Here is a 17805-nt window from a genome sequence, read left to right as displayed (position 1 = left end):
AAGCGACAATGCTTTGGCTGTGGGAAGTTTGGCCATGTAAGAGCTGAATGCAGATCCGGAGGAAGGAATAACTACAATAATGGTAATGGAGATGGTGGTTTCAAGACTCCTCAACCCGGTTATAGAGGCAATTCTGGGTATAACTTAAAAGTAACTACAACGGCAACAATAGGTACAACCGGTTTCTCAACCAAGGGAGTAATAATTATGGGAATGGTTCATATCGGAGGCGAATGTGGGTAATGGCAATCAAGCAAGTGGAGTAAAGTCGGGTAACCGATCACCTACAACAACTATTCAAGGTTCGGTCAAGTCACCGGGAAATTATTTATGGTTGGGAAGGAAGTAGCTGAGAACGACACTCACATCGTTTCGGGTACATTTTCTGTGAATCTTAAACCTTCTTTAGTATTATTTGATTCGGGAGCAACCCACTCATTTGTGTCTTGTGAGCATGCCAAATACCTAGAGTTAAATGATCCAGTGCTTATTAGTGATAATGTGGGGATACCTTCAGGAGAGTCGGTAAGGTGTACTAAAATATATAAAGATGTAAAAATTAAGATTGGTGAGGTGATATTTTTAGTAGATTTAATTGAGTTTCCTGTAGGAAGTTTCGAGATAATTCTGGGAATGGATTGGTTGATTAAACAGAGAGCCTTTATAGATTGTTACCAAAGGAAAATATCTTTAAGAGGGCCTAAAGGGGTGAGAGTATCTTATAAGGGTTTTCTGATGAAACCAAAGGTGAAATTTATAAATGTTGCGACCCTAAAATCGTATCTCAGGAAGGGGTGTCAAATTTATTTGTGTCACGTAAGGGATACGAGAGAGGTCGAACCTAAGAGGGATGAAATCCCAGTTGTGTGTGAATTTTCTGATGTTTTTCCTGAAGAAATTCCTGGGCTACCACCTAAGAGGGCGATAGACTTTAGCATTGACTTAAAACCTGGGACTGGACCAATTTCAAAAGCACCCTATAGGATGGCACCAAAGGAGATGGAGGAATTAAAGAAGCAGTTAGAGGAGTTACAAGAGAAAGGTTATGTGAGACCGAGTGTTTCACCTTGGGGAGCACCTGTCCTATTTGTAAAGAAGAAAGATGGGAGTATGAGATTGTGCATTGACTATAGGGAGTTGAACAATGTGACTATCAAAAACAAATACCCTTTACCTCGCATTGATGACCTGTTTGACCAACTGAGTGGCGCTGGTGTGTTTTCTAAAATTGACCTGAGATCGGGGTACCACCAGTTGAGAGTCAAGGAAGGGGATATTCCTAAGACAGCTTTTAGGACTAGGTATGGCCATTATGAATTTGTGGTAATGCCTTTTGGGTTAACTAATGCACCTGCTGTATTTATGGATTTAATGAATCGGGTGTTTAGTGCTTACCTAGATCAGTTTGTGGTTGTTTTCATTGATGACATTCTAGTTTATTCAAAAACTAAAGAAGAGCATGAACGACATTTGAGGCTAGTTTTACAGACCTTGAGGGATAATGACTTGTATGCAAAATTGAGCAAGTGTGAGTTTTGGCTAGAGAAAGTAGCATTCCTTGGCCATGTGATTTCGAAAGAGGGAGTGTCGGTAGACCCAAGTAAGATTGAGGCAGTATCTAATTGGGTAGTACCGAAGAATGTGGCTTATATTAGAAGTTTCTTGGGGTTAGCAGGGTATTATAGGAGATTTGTGAAGGATTTCTCGAAAATAGCTAAGCCCTTAACAGCTTTGATGAGGAAGGAGAATCGGTTTAGGTGGGATGAGAGTTGTCAGACAGCATTCCAAACTCTTAAGGAGCGTTTGACCACAGCTCCTATCTTAGCCTTACCAGAGGGAAGTGAAAATTTTGAGGTGTACACCGATGCCTCAAAGAATGGGTTGGGGTGTGTCTTGATGCAAGGTGGGAAGGTGATAGCCTATGCTTCGCGCCAGTTGAAACCATATGAAGAGAATTACCCTACCCATGATCTTGAATTGGGAGCCGTAGTATTTGCACTGAAGTTATGGAGACACTACCTGTATGGTGCGACATTCAAGGTGTTTTCAGACCATAAAAGTTTGAAGTATATTTACACCCAGAGAGAGTTGAATATAAGGCAGAGAAGGTGGATAGAGCTAATTAGTGACTATGATATGGAAATTGTGTATCATGAGGGGAAGGCAAATGTGGTGGCAGACGCACTAAGTAGGAAATCTATTCATCACTTATGGAGTGCTTTGTCCCGTGTGAGCCTAAGAGATGAAATCGAAAAGATGGGGGTTCATGTGATAAGAAAAGGAGAGAGTGTTGGTGATTTGACTATAGAGCCCGAGTTGTATTCTGAGATCCGGGAGAAGCAGCAATATGATTCGAGAATGGCGAAATGGTGGGCCCTTGCTGCCAGTGGGGAGACTACACGGTTTGGGTTAGATGCTGATGGTAGCCTCCGCTTTGAGGGTCGTTGGTGTGTTCCTGATGATGAAGAATTGAAGAGGAGTATCTTGTCTGAGGCTCATAGTACTCCATATTCAGTTCACCCTGGAGGAGATAAATTATATAAAGACTTGAAGAAAACATTTTGGTGGCCTGGAATGAAAAGAGAAGTAGCGGAATTTGTAGCTAAGTGTTTGACTTGTCAGAGGGTTAAAGGAGAGCATAAAAGGCCTCAAGGGAAAGTGCAGCCCTTGGAGGTTCCTGCGTGGAAATGGGAGTGTATATCTATGGATTTTATTGTGGGATTACCTAAGAGTCAAAAGGGGAACAATATGATATGGGTAATAGTGGACCGATTAACTAAGTCTGCTCACTTTATTCCTATGAAAGATACTTGGAGTAAGGCTGAGTTAGCTAAGGCATATAGAAGGAATGTGGTGAAATTGCATGGGATTCCTAAGGATATCGTGTCAGATAGAGATTCGAGGTTCATATCTAAATTTTGGAAGGAGCTGCAAGAGTCGCTGGGAACACAATTGAAGATGAGTACAGCGTTTCATCCTGCGACGGACGGTCAGATGGAGCGAACCATCCAAACACTAGAAGACATGCTTCGGGCCTGTATTTTGGAGTTTGGAGGGTCTTGGGAGGAGAAGCTGGATTTGATTGAATTCTCTTATAATAATAGCTACCATGCCAGTATCGGCATGGCCCCTTTTGAGGCCTTGTATGGTAGGAGGTGTAGAAGTCCAATTTGCTGGGATGATAGTGCTGAGAGGATGGTGGTAGGACCTGAAATGGTCCAAGAGATGATTGAGCAAGTTCAAGTAATTAGAAAGAAGATGAAAGTTGCTCAAGATCGTCAGAAAAGTTATGCAGATTTGAGGAGATCCGAGATTGAGTTTAATTTTGGTGATAAGGTGTTGCTTAAAGTGTCACCAATGAAGGGAGTCATGAGATTTGGGAAACGTGGAAAGTTGAGTCAGAAATATGTGGGACCATATGAGATTCTGGATAGAGTTGGAGAGGTAGCATACCGTCTTGCCCTACCTCCAGCTTTAGCAAGAGTCCATAATGTGTTTCACGTGTCACAGCTGAGAAAATTTGTAAGTGACCCGTCACATGTGCTGGAAATTGAGAATATTGAGCTGGATGAACACCTGACTTATGAAGAATTTCCTAAGGAAATATTGGACACCAAAGTTCGCAAGACTAGGAATGGTGAAGTGTCTTTAGTGAAGGTGCTATGGTCTAATCATGAAGTGGAGGAAGCTACCTGGGAGACAGAAGCCTCCATGCGCGAGAAATATCCTCATCTTTTTCATTAGGTACGTATATGGTTACGGGGACGTAACCTTCCTTTTAGGAGGGTAGAATGTAAAACACCGTCTAAATTTAGTAATTTATGCTTTTAGTAGGTTTGTCTTTTGTTAGTCTTGGGCGAACTTCGGGACGAAGTTCATTTTAAGGGGGGAAGACTGTAATACCCGTAATTTAATAAAGAATAATTAGCATTTTATATTATAAGCTATTATGAGTCGGGATTAATAATTGAGACGGGTTATTAATGACAAGGCTTAAACTCGGCCTGGGCCGAGTGGCAAGAGGAGCCCAGATGACCCAACATATATATACTTAAAAGTTATAACATAAAAACCTTGTATCACATAAACAAACAAACAAACAAAAAAAAAAAAACAAACAAAAAAAGAAAAGGGACGGAATCAGAGAGACGAGCAGCGACGACCATAGACGAAGGAAATTGGGGGTTCTTTAATCGGATTTGTGAGGCGATTACTAGCTTATTTTTCATCCTAAATCGTAAGTAACTCACCCTAACACCTTTAATTCAATTATTAGCTTAGTTAGTATTGTGTTTATGTCGATTTTGTAACCCTAGAAATCGAATTGGGGGTTTTTCTTTATGATTGTTAAGACGGATTTTAATTGTTTAAATAGACCATGGTTTGGGGTTTGGTTAGTTTAGATTGTATTAGGATGAATTGTATTGGATAATTATACCATCTTATGCCATATTATACCGTCTTATAGCTAGTTTGAGACCGTCTTATACATGGGCGTGGGGGTGATAAGGAAACCGTTTATGACTGTTTTGTGGATGTTATCGCTGCTGTTTTGAGACGGTATGGTGGTCGTGTATGGTGGCAGTGGATGTGACTGAGTGTGGGTTATTATGGGACCGTGTATATGCTGTTATGGGGCTGTTTTGGCAGCCTTATAAGGACCGTTTAGGGACTGTTTTGTGACCGTTCTATGGCTATTTTTACGCCTAGGTCGACCCGTGACCGTGGGTGTTGGATATAAGTTTCGACGTATTTACTTAGTTAATTATGTATTGTAATTTATTTAGCTAGTTAGTAATTGTTATTTATTTTATTTAGGTAACGGCTTTGTCGAGGAGGCTTTTTAGCATTATTCATTGAGCTCGGAAATTGCTAAAGGTAGGCTAGCTACTCAACGCTTATTTGCGGGGCTCATTATGTGCTTGTGTGGTTGCATTTCTGTTTGTAGCACGTTGGGTGTGTATTCCTGGTTGTTATAGTGTTGTAGGAGGGCTGATTGCTTATTATTGTTGTCATGTTAGCTTGATTATTTGTTGGTTTGGCAAAGATGTATATTGTATCTTATCATTCACCTCGCTTGGCTTGTCATTAATTAATTAAAGGAACTTGGCATTGAGGTTGGTTTATATTTTGTGAGTTCACATCATTATATCACTGTAATGGCACTGTGCCGAGATGAGATGAGTTGGATAGGCCAGGCACGGGGATGTTGAAGGGCCGTGGACCTTGGTTTGGATAGGACAGGCAGGGCATGGTGTAAGGAGTTAGCCCTGGACCTGGCGTGGCTAGTCCACATGGTGTGGTTGAGCTTGGGCCGAGAGCCCCAACAATGCACTACTTGTGGCATATTATTGAGACCGTGACATTGTGACTTCGTATTCATTTCATTGTATTTTTTTTTATATTATTCGCATGTCCTTTTATTTTATTATGGTTCTTAGATTGTTGACTGGTGTGTTCATTGTTGTCTTTAAATTGTCTATTTCCGTCATGGAAATAGATTTATAAGCAGGTATAGCTGATGATTGTTGCTTGGCTGGGACGTGTGAGCTGGGACTCGAGTCATCACTTTTATTTATCGTTAGTAGTTGGACTTTACTCATTGGTTATCGCTTAAATTTGTCAGTTGTAATTAAATTTATTTAGTACTTCATTTATTGGTGGCTTTTAGCCGTGGGATTTGTAAGTCCAATGCGGACAAGTATTTTTTTTTACCATTCGCTAAATTTACATTTAAAGTACCTAGTAACGTTGTTTCTCATACTATTTACCTCAGGTAACTGAGATGGTAACACCGTCTCTTATCTTAGAGGCCTAGCATAAGGCTCTTGGATAAGCGGGGTGTTACAAAAAATATTACAAATTTAATTAGGGAGAAATTGAGAGGAAAAATAAGAGAGTTTTTCTCGATCTAAAACTACTCCTAATAATTTCTAACTACTGTTTTCTATTTCTCAAAAAATGAAGTTGCTGTCTAATGCTGAGGTTCTGCGTTTTTTCGAACCCCTCAACCCCAGCAAACATCCACCAACCAAATAATGTGAGGCCCTCCACTTGCTTGTCACGTGCCCCGCACACCAAAAAATGACGAGCTACTTTTCTGTTTCTCTTATTTCCCTAATTCCATGGTCATGTCCACTTGGGCCAAGTTGGATTTTTGGCCTCAAAAATTGCTAAACCCACGTGTGTCAACTTGACAAATTAAAAGGCCCGCTGTTAAATCAAGTACATAATCCCGAAGATTCGGATTTGGCTTTCTGACCCGTTGGCCACGACCCAAAGAAGGAGAAGGTGGTGAATCCTCCGTATCAGAATCACTAGAGGAGGACGACCCATTTGCCGTTCCAGCCGCGGTGGAGGGAGTATTAGTAGCAGCCGTTTCATTCCCAGGGGCGGCATTGTCATCAGTGGCGTCTATATAATTGTCCCAGTCAATGACAAAATCATCGGAAGTGCTCGGGGTGGGATCCGGACTAGGACGTGAGTCATGCAAGGACACAAAAGGAAATTGATCTTCATAAAATTTCACATCACGGGAGACAAAAAATTGTCGTCTATCAAGGTCATACAACTACCACCCTTTTTTACCAGACGGATACCCCATAAATACACACTTTCTACTCCGACTAGCAAACTTATCCCCTTTGGACCGTTGATTATGTGCAAAACACAGGGAGCCGAAAACGCGAAGACATGTGAAATCAGGCGGTTTCTTGAAAATTAATTCATACGGAGTCAACCCATTAAGAAGCCGTGACGGAGTACGATTAATAACAAATGCAGCAGCTAAGGCACATTCGCCCCAAAAATTAATGGGAAGACCACCCTGAAATCGTAGGGCACGTGCAACGTTCAAAATATGTTGATGTTTTCGCTCTACTCGCCCATTTTGTTGGGGTGTACCGACACAAGAAGACTGAAATAATATGCCTTGTTCGGAAAAAAACGGCTTTAAGGTATGAAATTCTGTCCCATTATCGCTTCTCACAATTTTTATGTCAGCTGAGAACTGTCGTTTAATCATTGCGATAAAGAGTAAAAATTTATTGTATACGTCGGTTTTGGAATTTAACAAATAAATCCATACTCCACGCGAAAAATCATCAACCAATGTCAAAAAATACTGTGCCCCCGACGATGAAGGGACATCATACGGTCCCCATAAATCACAATGTATCAGTTCAAAGGCATTTAAACTTGTATTACTGCTCAACGGAAAACTATGACGAATGTGCTTAGCTCGATGACAAACCTCACATGGTTTTGACAAAGAATATTTGCTAGAACGAAAGAAAGGGAGCAATTGAACAATTTGCTCGGATGGATGTCCCAACCTATTATGCCATAAAGTAAAAGATGACGAGCTTGACACTACATTTATTTCCTCCGGTCCTTGACGAAGATAATAGAGTCCATCTAGCCTTTCACCCGTGCCAATCGCCTCCCTCGTAGCCCGGTCCTGTATGGTACACAAAGAAGCATTGGTTACAAGTTCACAGTTCAAAACATCACTTAATTGCGAGACCGAAATCAAATTGCAGGTTAATTGTGGCACATATAAGACGGGGTCCAGAGAGATGGTTGGTGTGACATGTACTCGTCCGATTTTCGACGCAAATATTTTGGAACCATCAGGCAAACCAACAATACGATGGGGAATATCACGGACATCACAAAGCAGAGTATAATTACCAGTTACATGATGGGAACACCCCGTATCGATTAACCACTTACCGGAATGCACATGGGTAGGTGTGCCATACACATTTACCATAGACGCGGAAGCGGACTGTGCGGGATCGACAGAGGAAGACACCGGGGCCTGGAGAGAGTTGCTTGCCTCAGAACGCATTCCTTCACTTCGACCACCATTGCCCTCATCCCGATGACGGCCACCATTACCTCGGCCTCCCCCACGGCCACGAGCAGAGGACCCGCCACGACCTGACCCGCCACGCCGGAGAGCTTTCAATTCATTGTACCAATCAGGAACCTCCCCGATAAGGTCGAAACACATGCTACGGTCGTGTCCTCCACGTTTGCAGTGATTACAGTATAATTGTTGACGTTCAGTCCGTGTCATTTGAGATGGGGGTTTAATAAGAGGATTCATAGTCGGCTGAACATGAAAACTAGCAATTTCAGAGGTGGGTTCGGGAATTTTATCGACACTACGGACTCGCTCTTCCTGACAGAGCATATGGAATGCCCTAGCCACGGTGGGCAGGGGCGTTTGAGCGAGAATGACAGAGCGGAGAGAGGAATACGGGGTAGGGAGAAGGCCGAGGAGAAACTGATGCAAACGATCAGATTCTCGACGCTCTATGTGCTGCTTAGCACTCGTACAACTGGCGCAACACTTACATTCAATTATCGGCTGATGTTTATCAAGTTCATCCCATAATTGACACAATTTTCCGTAATACACCGCTATCGACATATTTTCAGTTTGACGACATTCTTGAAGACCTGCTTTGAGTTGTTGAATTCGTGACCCATCAACTACGCTAAACTGCTCATGTAAAGCATCCCATAAGCTTTTAGCGTTCTCAAATTTAGGGAGCAAAGTACGTACCTCAGACGTGATTGTATGAGACAACCACGAAACAAGCATAGAATGGATCATTTCTCAATCCTCGGCCGTACACGGGGCCTTTGGTTCGTTAATGACACCATTAACAAAGACATACTTGCGACGAGACTTCAGCGCAAGGCGAATTTCATGTGACCATTCATCGAAATTATCGAGGGTAAGACGAACAGGGGTGATAGAGTCACCGGGACGGTCTTGAGGACCTAAGTAATACGGAGAGGAAACATCAATTTTTGAACTGGGGCCGTCACCAATGGTCATGGTGGCGGCTAGGGTTGAGGATTTCAAGATTTTAATTGTTTTGTGTTCACTGATACCATGTTAAACAAAATAGAACGATAAATTGTGTGTTTGTTTTATTCCTCAACCGTAATATAAATAGTACAGCCAACATTAGGGCACAAAGCCCAATACCGAGCTAACATAGACCAATGGGCCGTTACGACTCATACAACACTATCACCCGCACTTTTGGTCCGAATAGAGGGCTTTCTTGTATTCGATCTACTTCTTTTCGGCCATGCTTTCACTTAGCTTGGTACCTACAAAATATTAAAACGAAAACAGTACCAAAATACTAACAAATAATATAAAATAACTTAATTTAAAATTAATCAACAAATGTATGATATAAGACTAAAATGGGTCGATAAAGTTACCTTAAGTTATTAGTTTGATCAAATAAGATATAAAATGCGGGTCAATAATACGTAAAATAAAGCGTTATCACTGGTGCACATTGTAACTTCTGCTTGATATCCTACAGAGATGTTGATCATCAGTGGAATGGGAATCTCTTTGCTACGGCTGGTGCACAGTTAGACTGACATATGGGATCACAATGGGTATTATTTTGACAAGTATTTTTTTTTTTTTTTTTTTGCTTCCAGACGTTACATATGGATAGAGATAACTGTTTGTTATGGTATATAGGTCACAACCACTGAATAGTTTTCAATGGGGAGTCGATACGGTTGTGTCTGTTCGTTTCAACCCTGGTGAACCTAATATACTGGCCAGTTCAGGCAGGTTAGCAAAAAAATGATGCAGAATGCATTTATGTGATCTCATGGTTCATGCATACGTGAAAGCACACAGTGATGCATAATCAACCATATTTCAGCCTATCTATTAATGTCTGAAGCACTTAAAACCTGCCCCCAAACACGTAACTCCAAGCTGATAGTTTATTACTCCTAATAGGTAACCCAAAATGAAAAGTAGGAAGATTACAGAGGGAGTACATTTTTGAAGTCTTAAAAATTTCTTGTTTGCCCTCGCAGAATCTATCATCTTTAAGTAAGTGATTGTTTTAAGTAATTGATTGCATCAAAGGACATCATGCTATTTAAAATTTATATTTATAAATAAAAAACATGGGAACTGAGTTAGTCCAGCCAAACAAAGTATGGAACTTTATTCATGGGAAGTGAGAAACTTCTTCATGTCAACAAACATGTTTAGGCTACTTTCCAAGAATTCACTTGGGCATAAAATTCATCTGAGTTACTTACAACATGACTTTATTTCCTGCATGAACCATATGACTTCTAAGGTTACCTGTGCCCATATACATGATATACGAACCCTAGAATGGCTAGCCATTATTACCCAAGTCAGCATTCAGAGAATGTGCGTTGTGCTTCTCAGCTTACTGTTGGTAGTAATGGCTTCAAGTAAAGCCAAAAACTCAAAAATGAGTTTTGCCTTCCTCCCACATCGGTGGGGAAAGGGAGTTTTTTGATGTTTTTATATCTACCTTGTCCCCAAGTGGATAAGAGTTGGACCAAGGAGGCTTTTGTTAAGAGTGTTGGGCCTGTGAGTCTGATCCAAACACACACACGCGCGCGCACGCCGGCCCGGCCCGGCTCGGGTTTGGGTTTGGGTAGAGCCCCTGCGGGGCGGGCCAAAGGCCCTCTTTTCTTTTTGGGCTGTGTGTGTTTTTGTGTGTTTTTGGTTTAGGTCCAGGTTCAGTGTATCTGTGTGATATTCTGTTCAGCCAAATGTTTTTATGACTGTTAATTGCAGAAATTAAGGAGCGTAATTAATCCCTTAATTACGTTTGACCGTCCCTTAATTGCTGAGATTTTTTGTCTAATAACTCTATTTTCCTTATAAATAGAGCTGTTCACTCTGATGCAGGTACACACCAATACACAACATACTCTCTTCTCTTTCTCTCTTCTCAAATATGCTCTCCTTCGTTGTTTCCGAGTTTCTTCCGGCATCAGATCTGTTTGTTCCAAAGCTTTCTTGCTTTAGTGGTCAAGTACGAAAGTCGCAGTGTAAACCTTGGGAAACATACGGCGTGTAGGCGATAACCACCGAGTCGTGCCGATATTGTTTTCAAGTCGTGGCTTCATTACCACGAGATCGCTATTCTGTTTCGATAAGTATTCTTCTGTTTTTGTTTTGTCTTTCTCTGTCTTTCATCCGTTGTTACGATTTAATTCCAACAATTTGAAAACAATATAATTTCTGTCGTAACAATGGTCGCTGTCTCAAACAAAATTCGCATCGAATTGTCAAAATTGGAACCCTTAGACGGTATGAATTACAAAAGATGGTCTCGTAAATCGCTTATGTATTTTGAACAACTAGAAATCGACTATGTTTTGTTTTTCGACCCTCCCCCGTATTTCGCTAGTGTAGAATCTACCCCACCTTCGTCTAATGTCGTTAAGTCGAATGAGGAGACAATTAAGAAACATGATAAGGATAACAAAACCGCTAAGTTCCATCTCCTTACTCATATGTCGAATACTCTCTTTGACTTATTTTCGGTCCATAACCGCTAAGACCATATGGGAACCGTTAGAGAGAAAAAATATGGGGCCGACGATGCGGGTAAGAAAAAATATGTTGTCGGGCAAAGTGGCTTGGGTTTCAAATGGTAGATGACAAACCAATTATGGAGCAAGTTCATGTTTATGAGAACTTGTGTCTTTGATGTCACTAATGAGGGAATGAAACTAGATGAAATATTCTTGGCTAATGTTTTGCTAGAAAAATTTCCCCCTTCCTGGAATGAGTATAGGAACCATTTGAAACATAAGAAAAAAGATTTGTCCCTTCAAGAGCTAGTAGGCCACATGAGGACTGAAGAAGCTAATCGTCTGAAAGATAAGTCAGTCCAATTGTCTCTTACTACTGTCAAAGCCAATCTCGTTGAAACTGGTGGGTCTTCAAAAGAAGATAGGTTCAAGGGTAAGGGAAAGGCTAAAGCTGGTCAGGGTCAATCCAAGGGTCAGAATGTCAAGAAAGTCGGTCAAGGGAAATTCACCAAACTCGCTCAAAGATCCGTAAACCAAACCGGTTTACTATGTTTGTGGGAAAACGGGTCACAAAGCTTATCAGTGTCCTCAAAAGAAAGTTGTCTTTGAAGCTAATGTTTCTTTGAAAAGGATGATATTATTCTGCTTTGTAGTGGTTGAGGCTAATCTGGTTGCAAATGCTAGTGATTGGATTCTGGATACAGGGGCTTCAAGGCATCTTTGTGCTAACAAGGATCTCTTTCTTTGAATTTGAAGATGTTCTTTGATGGTGAATGTGTCTACATGGGTAACTCTTCTTCTCTTTGTTATCACCAAGCAAAGGCAAGATCTTTCTCAAACTAACCTCGGGAAAACTCTTGCTTTAAATAATGTTTTGTATGTTCCTACTTTGCGTCGAAACCTCGTGTCTGGTGCCTTGCTAAACAAAGCTGGTGTGAAACTTGTTTTTGAGGCTGACAAGGTTGTAATGTCGCGCAATGGGGATTTTGTGGGCAAGGGTTATCTCTGTGGGGGTTTATTTATTTTGAATGTTGATTCTTCTATCATTAATAATAATACTTCTACTTCTGCTTATATTGCTGAGTCTATTGATGTTTGGCATGGTAGATTAGGTCATGTGAATTTTGATTCGATTAAAAAGCTCAAATCTATGTCGCTTATTCCTTCGTTGTCTTCAGAAACTCATGAGAAGTGTCCTAGTTGTGTCGAGGCCAAATTTGCTAAGAAACCTAGTAGACCTGTTACAACTAGACAAACGAGTCTTCTTGAGTTAATTCACACTGACCTAGCTGACTTCAAGAACACAATGAGCAGAGGTGGTAAACATTATTATGTCACTTTTATTGATGATTTTTCTAGATATACCAAAGTATATTTGCTTAGAAATAAAAGTGAAGCTGAGGACATGTTTATAAAGTTCAAAACTGAGGTAGAAAATCAGTTTGATAGGAAGATTAAAAGAGTCAGGTCCGATCGAGGAGGAGAGTATGGCTCTGGTTATTTAGTAGATTTTTGTGAGAAAAATGGTTTAATACATGAAAAAAGCCCACCATACTTACCTCAATCGAATGGAGTAGCTGAACGTAAAAATAGAACTTTGAAAGAAATGATGAATGCTATGCTTTTAAGTTCTGGCCTTTCTGATGATATGTGGGGGGAAGCGGTGCTTTCAGCTTGTCATATTCTTAACAGGGTACCTCATAAGAAACTAGACAAGACACCCTATGAGATGTGGAAAGGTTATGCTCCTAACTTAAGTTATCTTAGAGTGTGGGGGTGTTTGGCTAAAGTAGGCTTACCTAGCTTTAGGAGGCCAACCATTGGACCTAAGACTTATGACTGCGTTTTCATTGGTTATGCTCAAAACAGTTCTGCTTATAGGTTCATGTCTTTAAGTGACAGGTCTATATCTGAGGCTAGAGATGCTGAGTTTTTTGAGCAGGTATTTCCTTTAAAGAAGGAAACAGTATCACTACCCGATGCCCCTGTTGTTTCTACTGTGCCTGTTAACCCTATTGACAGTTCTACGCATGCGAGTACTAGTACTTCTGTGGATCATGCAGTTGAACCAAGAAGAAGCAAAAGGCCCAGAGTTGAAAAAAGCTACGGGAGTGATTTCATCGAACCGATGCTATCGGACTTCACTTATCGAAAAACGCAGTGATATTTGTGCTTTTGATGAGCTTGTTTTCGCTTTTTAATAGAAGATGATCCAAAAACATATGATGAGGCTATGAGATCTATAGATGTTGTTTTTTGGAAAGAAGCTATTAAAAATGAACTAGATTCTATTGTTTCTAATCAGACTTGGGAGTTAACTGATTTGCCTAAAGGTAGTAAACCCATTAGTAGCAAATGGATCTTTAAAAAGAAAATGAGACCTGATGGAACAATAGAAAGGTTCAAGGCCAGACTTGTGGTGAGGGGGTTTACACAAAAGAAAGATATTGACTATTTTGATACTTACTCACCTGTGACTAAAATTTCCACCATTAGAACTCTTATTGCTTTGGCTGCTATTCATGATCTTGTGGTACATCAGATGGATGTAAAAACTGCTTTTTTGAATGGTGACCTAAATGAAGAGATCTATATGTTGCAACCCGAGGGGTTTGTGGTAAAGGGTCAAGAGAGTAAAGTGTGTAAACTGAGAAAATCACTATATGGTCTTAAACAAGCACCTAAACAGTGGTATGAGAAATTTCACAACACTTTGATTGATGATGGCTATATAACTAACAATTCTGATTCATGTGTTTATTCTAAAATGTTTGGACCAGATTGTGTGATTATATGCTTATATGTTGATGACATGTTAATTCTTGGTAGTAATTTATTTGTTGTAAATAAAACCAAACAATTTTTGTCATCACGTTTTGAGATGAAAGACTTAGGAGAAGCTGATGTTATCCTTGGAGTTAGAGTTATGAAAACCCCAAGTGGTATATCCCTTAGTCAATCACATTATGTTGAAAAAGTGTTGAAGAAATTTAATAGTTTTGATGTTGCACCTGCTAGAACTCCTTATGATGCTAGTATATCTTTGTGTAAGAACTTGGGTGATAGTGTCTCACAAGAAGAATATGCTAAAATTATAGGAAGTGTGATGTTTCTCATGAACTGTACTCGACCAGACATTGCTTATGCTGTTAGTAGGCTGAGTCGATATACACATAACCCCAGTGCCGAGCATTGGAATGCACTTCGTCGTTTACTTAAATACCTAAAAGGAACAATTGATTTGTGTTTGCATTATGGTAAATTTCTGCTTTGTTTTAGAAGGATATTGTGATGCAAATTGGGTTGCAGGTAATGATGAAATACATTCCACTAGTGGTTATGTGTTCACCTTGGGTGGAGGAGCTATATCGTGGAAGTCTGCAAAACAGACTTGTATAGCTAGCTCCACCATGGAATCTGAGTTCATTGCTCTTGAGTTGGCGGGTCAAGAAGCGATTGGTTGAGGAACTTACTAGCAGACGTGCCGATGTGGGGGACAGTTGCACCAGTCTCCTTCTCTCGTGATTGTAAAGCGACTACCTATCGTGTTGCTAAGAATAATGTCTACAATGGTAAGAAACGACATATTCGGATCGTGCACGGTGTGGTAAAACAACTCTGAAAAATGGGGTGATTGCTTTGGACTATGTGAAGTCCGAACGCAATCTTGCTGATCCCCTTACTAAGGGGTTAACAAGGAGAGTAGTCCTTGATATGTCGAGGGGAATGGGGCTTAAGTCCTTGAATCAAGTTTGAGTGTGATACTTGATGGACTCTATAGCTCATTCCTATGGCATTTCATATCCATAGCCAAGTCTGGTGGTGCTTTTGAGACGCACTTGATGGATTAAGTTTTTATTTGAGGTTGGACTTTTGTCCTTAATAGCTCTTGTGAGAAGTGCTACTGAGAAGCACTTGAGCTACCTGTGGGGGTGTGATGGCCCAGCCACCATCTATGTGTGAATATGTAAATTCGCGCTAGAGCACTCACCTAAACCAAGGTAAACGCATGGCTTTAAAAGCGTTACACTTAGAAATCGCGGAATAAAACAGATTTTGAAGGTATGATATGTGCTGTGGGGAATTCAACGACCGAAGTCCGACGAGGAATTCAAATCGAAAGATATTCACTTGTTGAAAGTAAGTTGTTGCCTCATTTCACTAATACGTCAATTCAAGTCGAAAGACATTGAACGTTTAAGTATCCAATCCTTCCTTACCCGGAACATCTCTTTAGCTTTCTCTTCGCCATTAGTGGGGGATTGTTGGTAGTAATGGCTTCAAGTAAAGCCAAAAACTCAAAAATGAGTTTTGCCTTCCTCCCACATCGGTGGGGAAAGGGAGTTTTTTGATGTTTTTATATCTACCTTGTCCCCAAGTGGATAAGAGTTGGACCAAGGAGGCTTTTGTTAAGAGTGTTGGGCCTGTGAGTCTGATCCAAACACACACACGCGCGCGCGCGCCGGCCCGGCCCGACTCGAGCTCGGGCTCGGGTTTGGGTAGAGCCCCTGCGGGGCGGGCCAAAGGCCCTCTTTTCTTTTTGGGCTGTGTGTGTTTTTGGTTTAGGTCCAGGTTCAGTGTATCTGTGTGATATTCTGTTCAGTCAAATGTTTTTATGACTGTTAATTGCAGAAATTAAGGGAGCGTAATTAATCCCTTAATTACGTTTGACCGTCCCTTAATTGCTGAGATTTTTTGTCTCTGTAACAGCTCTATTTTCCCTTATAAATAGAGCTGTTCACTTGACAGAGGTACACACCAATACACAACATACTCTCTTCTCTTTCTCTCTTCTCAAATATGCTCTCCTTCTGTTGCTTCTGAGTTTCTTCCGGGTACTGTATCTGTTTGTTCCAAAGCTTTCTTGCTTTAGTGGTCAAGTACGAAAGCTGCAGTGTAAACCTTGGGAAACATACGGCGTGTAGGCGATAACCACCGGAGTCGTGCCGATATTGTTTTCAAGTCAGTGGCTTCATTACCACGGCACTGCTATTCTATTTCGATAAGTATTCTTCCTGTTTTTGTTTCTGTCTTTCTCTGTCTTTCATCCGTTGTTACGATTTAATTCCAACACTTACTTGCATACAAGTCTAACACTATATTTTGACTTGTATCAAAAGGGGTGAATATTTTGATGATTTTTGGTATCAACTACAAGTAAATAATTGAGCTTGCTGCTCTGATCTCATTTTATCATTAAGTTGCTTTTCTCTTTTTATCCAGTGATAGGAGCATAGCAATCTATGATCTGCGATTGTCTACCCCAGCAAGAAAGATTATCATGCAGGTACTTATGCACTGAATAACAGCAGTTTAGCATATATCATCTCCTCTTAAAGATGGTCTAGAACAATTCTGGAAACTTCTTGACGTTAATTATTTCCTTGATAAGTTTGGGTGGTGGTATTTGACGACCAAATGCATTTGAAATAACAGATTTCCCATGCTGATAGTATTTTTTGATAAATGATCTATTTTCTTGATGACATTGCTTCGACCTTTTTTTATCTGTGGTAATGTATTTTATGGATAATTGAGTCCCCTGTTTCTCTGGAATGATTCGAGTATATTGGCATCACTGGAATAAATGTTGTCTTGTGGTTGTTTTAAGATTCCCTTGGTCTTGTAAGTTTCTGTAGTGTATTACTATGTATCCTACTCATCAACTGTTTCTCTGTTGGAGCTTGTGTCCTCCACAAATTAGTGTGATAACATTTGTAAATGTCTTACAGGTTCACAAGGGTATACTTCGTATATTTAATCAGTTGATTAACGTTTACCTAATAACGGATCATACAGATGGCGGTGATCAACTGGTCCCTAAAGGTCACACCTATAGGATGTGTTTGAGAAATGTGGTTATAGAAATATAATTACATTGATGCCCAATATGACTAAAAAGTTAGTCGATGTGTTGATGAGATAATTATTTAATGAAAATTAAATAATATTAGTTGAGACGAATTAACTGTCAATTCGCAAATAAAATATAATAAGTTATATTTAATTAAATATATATAATGTTAGCTTGGACGAATTAATCTGTTAATTCGTAATTAAATATAATCAGTTGTATTTAATATCAACAAGCTGAATGTGTCATAGTGGTAATAGTGAGGGTACACATACCAAGAGGTCATGGATTCGATCCTCACTAGATGACAATTCAATACATATTATATATTTTTGGAAAGACCAAAAATAAGGATTATACACTCCTTATTTCGGTTTACTTGGCCGAAAATTAGGAGAGTTTTTACTTTCCTAATTGACTCCAAGTTTCGGTCTGTATAAAAAGAAAGGGAGAGAATTATTTCTACCCTAATGCTTTTTCTTGACCTTGCCTCCTCTCTCTCATCAAAAAAACACAAAAACAACTAAATTTTACAGAAAATTTTAGATCGATTTCTAGCATAATCAAAGGGCATATCTCAGATC

At 40.2% G+C, this 17805-nt stretch overlaps 1 pseudogene; it reads left to right on the top strand.

The window, feature by feature from the left end:
- Positions 1-16822, top strand: part of LOC141627154 (uncharacterized) — a 30836-nt pseudogene extending 14014 nt beyond the window's left edge.
- The last annotated feature ends 983 nt before the right edge of the window (positions 16823-17805 follow it).

Source organism: Silene latifolia, chromosome Y, assembly GCF_048544455.1.
Source record: "Silene latifolia isolate original U9 population chromosome Y, ASM4854445v1, whole genome shotgun sequence".
Classification (NCBI taxonomy): Eukaryota; Viridiplantae; Streptophyta; class Magnoliopsida; order Caryophyllales; family Caryophyllaceae; genus Silene; species Silene latifolia.
Note: the sequence above shows the minus strand (reverse complement) of the source record. Positions and strands in the feature narration are given on the sequence as shown.